We start from the raw sequence: 6,556 nt of genomic DNA, 5'->3' as shown, positions 1-6,556 counted from the left end.
TTTGGCATTGTTTTTAGGTAGTTTTTAGTAAGTTCAAGCTAGTTTTAGGGATGTTTTCATTTGTTTTTATGTTAAATTCACATTTCTGGTCACTTTACTATGAGTTTGTGTGTTTTTCTGTGATTTCAGGTAAATTCTGGCTGAAATTGAGGGACTTGAGCAAAGCTCTGAAGAAGGCTGACAAAAGGACTGCTGATGCTGTTGGAATCTGACCTCCCTGCACTCGAAGTGGATTTTCTGGAGCTGCAGAACTCCAATTGGCGCGCTCTTAACGGCGTTGGAAAGTAGACATCCAGGGCTTTCCAGCAATATATAATAGTCCATACTTTATTCGGAGATTAACGACGTAACTTGGCGTTGAACGCCAAGTACATGCTGCTGTCTGGAGTTAAACGCCAGAAAAACGTCATGATCCGGAGTTGAACGCCCAAAACACGTCATAACTCGGAGTTCAACTCCAAGAGAAGCCTCAGCTCGTGGATTGATCAAGCTCAGCCCAAGCATGTACCAAGTGGGCCCCGGAAGTGGATTATTGCATCAATTACTTACTCATGTAAACCCTAGTAGCTAGTCTAGTATAAATAGGATAAGTTACTATTGTATTAGACATCTTTTGACAGTTTAATCTCTTGAATATTCAGTCACTTGATCATGGAGAGGGCTGGCCATTCGGCCATGCCTGAACCCTTTGCTTATGTATTTTCAACGGTGGAGTTTCTGCACACCATAAATTAAGGGTGTGGAGCTCTGCTGTACCTCAAGTATTAAGGCAATTCTATTTTCTTTTATTCAAATCCTCTTTTATTCTTATTCCAAGATATTCATTCATACCCAAGAACATGATGAATGTGATGAGTTAGATAACCCTCATTATCATTCTCACTTATGAACGCACGTGATTGACAACCACTCTCGTTCTACATGCAACCGAGCTTGAATGTGTATCTCTTAGATTCCCCAACAGAATCTTCGTGGTATAAGCTAGATAGATGGCGGCATTTATGAGGATTCGAAAGTCTAAACCTTGTCTGTGGTATTCCGAGTAGGACTCTATGATTGAATGACTGTGACGAGCTTCAAACTCCTGAAGGCTAGGCGTTAGTGACAAACGCAAAAGAATCAATGGATTCTATTCCAACCTGATTAAGAACCGACAGATGATTAGCCGTGCTGTGACAGAGCATAGGAACATTTTCACTGAGAGGATGGGATGTAGCCATTGACAACGGTGATGCCCTACATACAGCTTGCCATGGAAAGGAGTAAGAAGGATTGAGTTGAAGCAGTGGGAGAGCAGGCGTCCTTGAGCCATACAGTATCTCCATTCGCTTATCTGAAATTCCCACCAATGAATCTGCATGAGTACTCTATCCCTTTTATTATTTCTATTTTCTTATCTTTATTTTTGAAAACCCATAAACAGATTTAATCTGCCTAACTGAGATTTACAAGGTGACCATAGCTTGTTTCATACCAACAATCTCTGTGGGATCGACCCTTACTCACGTAAGGTTTATTACTTGGACGACCCAGTACACTTGCTGGTTAGTTGAACGGAGTTGTGAATTCAACTGGTGTCACAATAATAATTTCATACAACTTAAAGAATAGTGATCACAATTTCGTCCACCATAAGTCAAGTCAAATTTTCAATTTTTAAAAAAACCTTATTGTTCCGAGGGTTACCTGAAATTGTAGGTCGATCTCGGACGAGATCTTCTGTGCTGGTCGGAACTGATGTGTCCGGCTGGTGAATAGCGGCCGGAGCTGGTGCGTCCGACTTGTTGGACTGGATGTGCTGCTGATCCTTTGTCATCGAAGGGTGGGGGGTACCTGCAAGGGACTCCGATGCTTAAGTTAGCAAGGGGATTAAGCAGGTATTGAGTAGAATCAAAGTATGAGTTATACCTGGGTGCTCCAGTGTATTTATAATGGTGAGAAGTGACCTTTCTAGATAAGATAAGTTAGTTATCTTATCTTATCTTATCTTTAGGTGAGGTCAGCTTATCTTCAAAGGAACCGCCCTTCTCTTGTAGGCTTGGGCTGCCTCTGGATTTGGGTCGTGTTCCTCTATTTGGGCCCTTTGTTTGGGCTTTCTCGTGACTTGACCGAGCTCTTTGAGAAGAGGTCGGATTGTCTTGACCTGAAGAGGTCGGTCGCTTTGTCTGTAGAACATCCCGGGTCGGACAACTCGACCCAGGATATGAACAGTGCTCCTGCTTGAGCCCGGTCTTCTTTTTGAGATCGAGTCCTTGACTTCGGTCTTTCTTTGGTGAAGCTGAACTCAAGCATTTTGTTGACTCCTTTGTAGCAGCTTTGAATGTAGAACGTTTCTTCTAAAAGAAGCGCGCTTTTATATCGGCGCTTTTTTTTGGGAACGTGCGAGGGTTTAATGCCTTCTTTAATTTGAGCATTAATTGCCCTGTTTCCCTTTTGGCTCTTTACTTTGATTTTGAAAACCCAGAAACGGTTTCTCTCCTTCAGCCTTTTCGTAACTTCCTTTCTCTGCTCTCTTTGCTTTCTGTTCTTTCGTTTGCGCTTCTGCTTTCTCTTGGAGTTTTTGTAGTTTTCGTGTTTTTCGCTTCTGCAACATTGCTTTGTTTGCATTTTTGCTTGTGAGAGAGCGTCCCAGATTTCGTCTCCATCTTTAATTTCCTTGAAGCTTGGTGCTCTTTTCCAGGTAAGTACTGGCTTTCTTGTAGCTTCGTTTTCAATTTTTGGTGAAGCTTTGACTTTGCATGTTTGAAAGTTTGAATCTTTTCGAGGTCTTGTATTTTCTTGTCACTGTAACATGTTTTTCTTGTCTTTCTTTTATGCATTCTCTTGGTTTTTCCGTTGAGACTTTCTAGGGTTTTATTGTCGCTTGTGGTTTTTTCCTGCCTGATACTTGATAAAATATCTGCGTCTGTTCCTCACTTTGTTTGCTTTTTGTCTGATCTTGAAAAAAGGTTGCATCTTTAATGGTCTCTACTTGGCGTGTTTGGTAGAATGTAACAATTTTTTGTATTTCTCCTTGAAGAAAGGTGTTTGCTGTTTTTTGAATTTCTTTTTGAGACATGCTGGGATGTAAGCTTGTAAATTAATTTCTAGAAACCTTGCTTTGTTACTGCCTCCAAAGGATGCCCCAGGACTTTGGTTTGAGTCTTGGGGTTTTCCTTTTCTTTGTTCCATCGCCTGAGAAGTATTGACCGAGTTGTTTTCTCCCTTTGTCCGAGATGTTTGTGGTAACCCCATCTTCTTTTCTTACTTGTAGGGTTAGTTGGCCTCATATCTTCTCACAATAACATTGTAGAGATGTCTTCCAGAGTTCCCGAGGGGATGTCCGATTGGCTGGACTCCCTTGTTTTGTTGTGTATTTCTGTTGTGGATGCTGAGTTTTGCACAGAGCTGAGGAAGCGCTATAGGATTTGTGGTAACAATGCCCGTGAGGAGGATTACGAGCTTATTGCTCTTGATTCTGATGAGAGAGTTTGTTTTCCGACTTCCATTGAGAGGGAGCGTCCCTTCTTCTATGCCTATGAATACTTCTTCAACCAGTTGAACGTTACTTTTCCTTTTACTACTTTTGAGACCGACCTGTTGTGGTCATGTAATATTGCCCCATCCCAGCTTCACCCTAATTCCTGGGGTTTTATTAAAATTTTTCAACTTCTCTGCCGTGAATTAAATGTAACACTTTCCCAGACTCTTTTCCTTTATTTGTTTGTTTTCGCCAAGCCTGGCGGTTCTTCAAAAAAGAAAGCTTCCTGGGTTTCCTTTAGGTCCGCCCAGGGCCACAAAGTTTTTGCTATGTATGATGAGTCCTTTAAGGACTTCAAGTATTACTTCTTTAAGGTTCGCGCTGTCGAGGGGGCTGCCCCTTTTTTCTTGACGAAAATGATGAGCCTTCTTTCCCTCTAGAGTGGCAGAGGGATGTGAAAGTGTCTCGCTATACCTGGGAGATGCTTCATGATGTTGAGCGTGCCTTTGTTGTTGTTCTTGAGGATCTATGGGGGAAACCACCCCATCTTGATACAAAAAGGTTTTTGAATGACTCGTCCTTCGTTCGGACTGTTTTAGGTACTTGTCTGACTTGTCTCTTATACTTGTTTCTTAATTTTTTCTTCCTTTTTGTTTGTGACCGTAACTCTTTGCTGTGGCTAATTCTGTATTTGTAGAGATGTCAAAGAACAACGACTCTATGAAGGCCTTTAAAAGGGCAAAGAAGGCAACTGCTGCTCTGAACATCTTGGCCAAAGTGGCCGGCGAGGGATCTTCTCAGGTCCCAGTGAAGCCTCCTGTGCCGAGTTCTCTCGGGCCGAGGAAAGTAATTTCTACTCCTCGGTTTCATCAGGTCGATCCTCCTCAGACTTCTGCCGTTGCTTCTGGTGTCCCTCCCTTAAAAAAGCAAAAAAGCATCCGAGCCCTTTAACCTGGATGCCCCGGAGTTTGATGCTATCGAGTTTGTTGACCAGCAAATTGCCCCCTATGGTGGGCTTTCCATGGACGACGTGTCTCTTCTTCAACATCTGGATTTTATCACCAAAAGTAGTGTGAAGATGGCTCATATGGGTGTGGCTATTTTCCGAATAGTTCAGGGGATCCCGATTCATGTGACAAAATCCTTCATGGACGAGGCTAAGTCAGAATTTGATCAGATCAAGGATCTGAAGGATGAGTTAAAGGTGAAGTTGGCGAAGGTGGAGAAGGAGCTGGAGGGTGAGAAGGCCAGCTCTATTGCCTTGGCTGCTTCTTTGAAGTTGCCCGAGGACATGGCACTGAAGCATAAGGATAGCTATGTCTCAGCTTATAGGGAATTGATGCATCTCCGGGATGATTTGGAAACTGATCGGGTTAATTATGCCGAGCTTCAGGGTCACCTTGTGGGCAGCGTAATTGCCGCCTCCGAGAACCTGATGGAGCAGTTCCGGATTGTTGCTCCTGATGCCGACTTGACTCTCGTCAGCCTGGACAATGTTGTGAGGGATGGTAAGATTGTCCCTGATGACCAGGATGATGATGATGCTGACCCTCCCCCAGTGCCTTCTCTTAAAGTGTCGACCTCCTCAGTTCCTCCCATTACGTCCGATCCAGATTGCCAGATTCTAAACCGGGATGATGGAACTGTAGATGCTGTGCCTATTCAGACTTGCCCTCCTTCTCCCCGTACTGATGCTGCCAGGAAGGATCTAGATCTTGGTTGATCTCCTTTAAGTATTTGTGTAAATAGCCCGATTTGTGGGCTTTGAACTCTTTTTTGTGAATGATGTTTTATTGACTGTTGATACTCCAGTTGCTATTTTTAGCAACTTTATTTTGAAAACAAAATGGTTTCTCTGAGGTTGATTTTGGTGGCCTCTTGAAGCTTTATCATACTATGCATTCATTGTGCTTTAACAGGGTATCTGTTGGAATCTTGCTGCTTGGCCTCTTTAGATTGTTTTCGTACTTATTGTTTGTAGCTTGGATCCTTTTGAGGTCGTGACTGTGGGGGGTCCGACTTGTTTCTCAGTTTCCTCGCTTTTGTTTGTATTTTTAGCACCTTATAACTGATTTCTTTATGTTGGTCCCCTTCTGAGTTATTTTTGTAATCCTCTTTCCCGGACCTTTGTCAGGTCTCTTTAAGGGATTACTTTTATAACTTATCTTTGTTGGAGACCGACTTCATTAGGTCGATCTTTTCCTAGTTCTTTTTGTAATCCTCTTTCTTGGACCTTTATTAGGTCTCTTTCAGGGACTACTTTTACAACTTGTTTTGTAGGAGACCGACTTCGTTAGGTCGATCTCTTCTAAGTTGTTTTTGTAATCCTCTTTCTTGGACCTTTGTTAGGTCTCTTTCAGGGATTACTTTTACAACTTGTCTTTGTAGGAGACCAACTTCGTTAGGTCGATCTCTTCTAAGTTATAGCGATTCCTCTTTAATATGGTTGGCCAGACCTCTTTCCAGGGATTTGATGATAAGTTGGATTGACTTGGTCCGATTTTTTAGTGTCGGCCAATCTTTTTAAGTTATTATATAGCAATCCATAAGACCTCGTCAGGTTCTTTTCTGGATCACTTTCGATAACTTCCTGCATTATTCTGTGTTTATCCTTTGCCGATTTGTAGATGGTGGTTTCTGTCTTGGTTTAATCGACCTTTAGGTGAATCGCGTTTTCACCTTTGTCGGTCGATTATTCCTATCGAGATCGTATAGTGAATCTGTTCTTCACTTTCTGTTCGATCCGTTACTTTATAATCGGACGATGAATGCTTCAGATTAATGCGCCTTGGGAATTTGTAGAATATCTTAAATGTATTTTATTTAAAGAAAGTGCAAATATATACAGGTGGGAGTTTTTCATACCCTTAAGTCAGATTTAAATCTCAATCTTGACGCCTCATTAAAAAACCTTTTCAGGAAAAAGAGTGCATCTTGTGATGAGACCTTCATCTAACTATAGTACCTTCTTAGATTACAGGCGTGCCATGATCTGGGGAGTTCTCTTCCCTCGAGTTTGGACAGTCTGTAGTAGCCCTTCCCAAGTACCTCTGTGACTCGGTAGGGTCCTTTCCAGTTGGCTGCCGGCTTTCCTTT

Source organism: Arachis duranensis, chromosome 10 (assembly GCF_000817695.3).
Source record: "Arachis duranensis cultivar V14167 chromosome 10, aradu.V14167.gnm2.J7QH, whole genome shotgun sequence".
Taxonomy (NCBI): Eukaryota; Viridiplantae; Streptophyta; class Magnoliopsida; order Fabales; family Fabaceae; genus Arachis; species Arachis duranensis.
The sequence above is the reverse complement of the archived record's forward strand: the minus strand, read 5'-3'. Positions refer to the sequence as shown.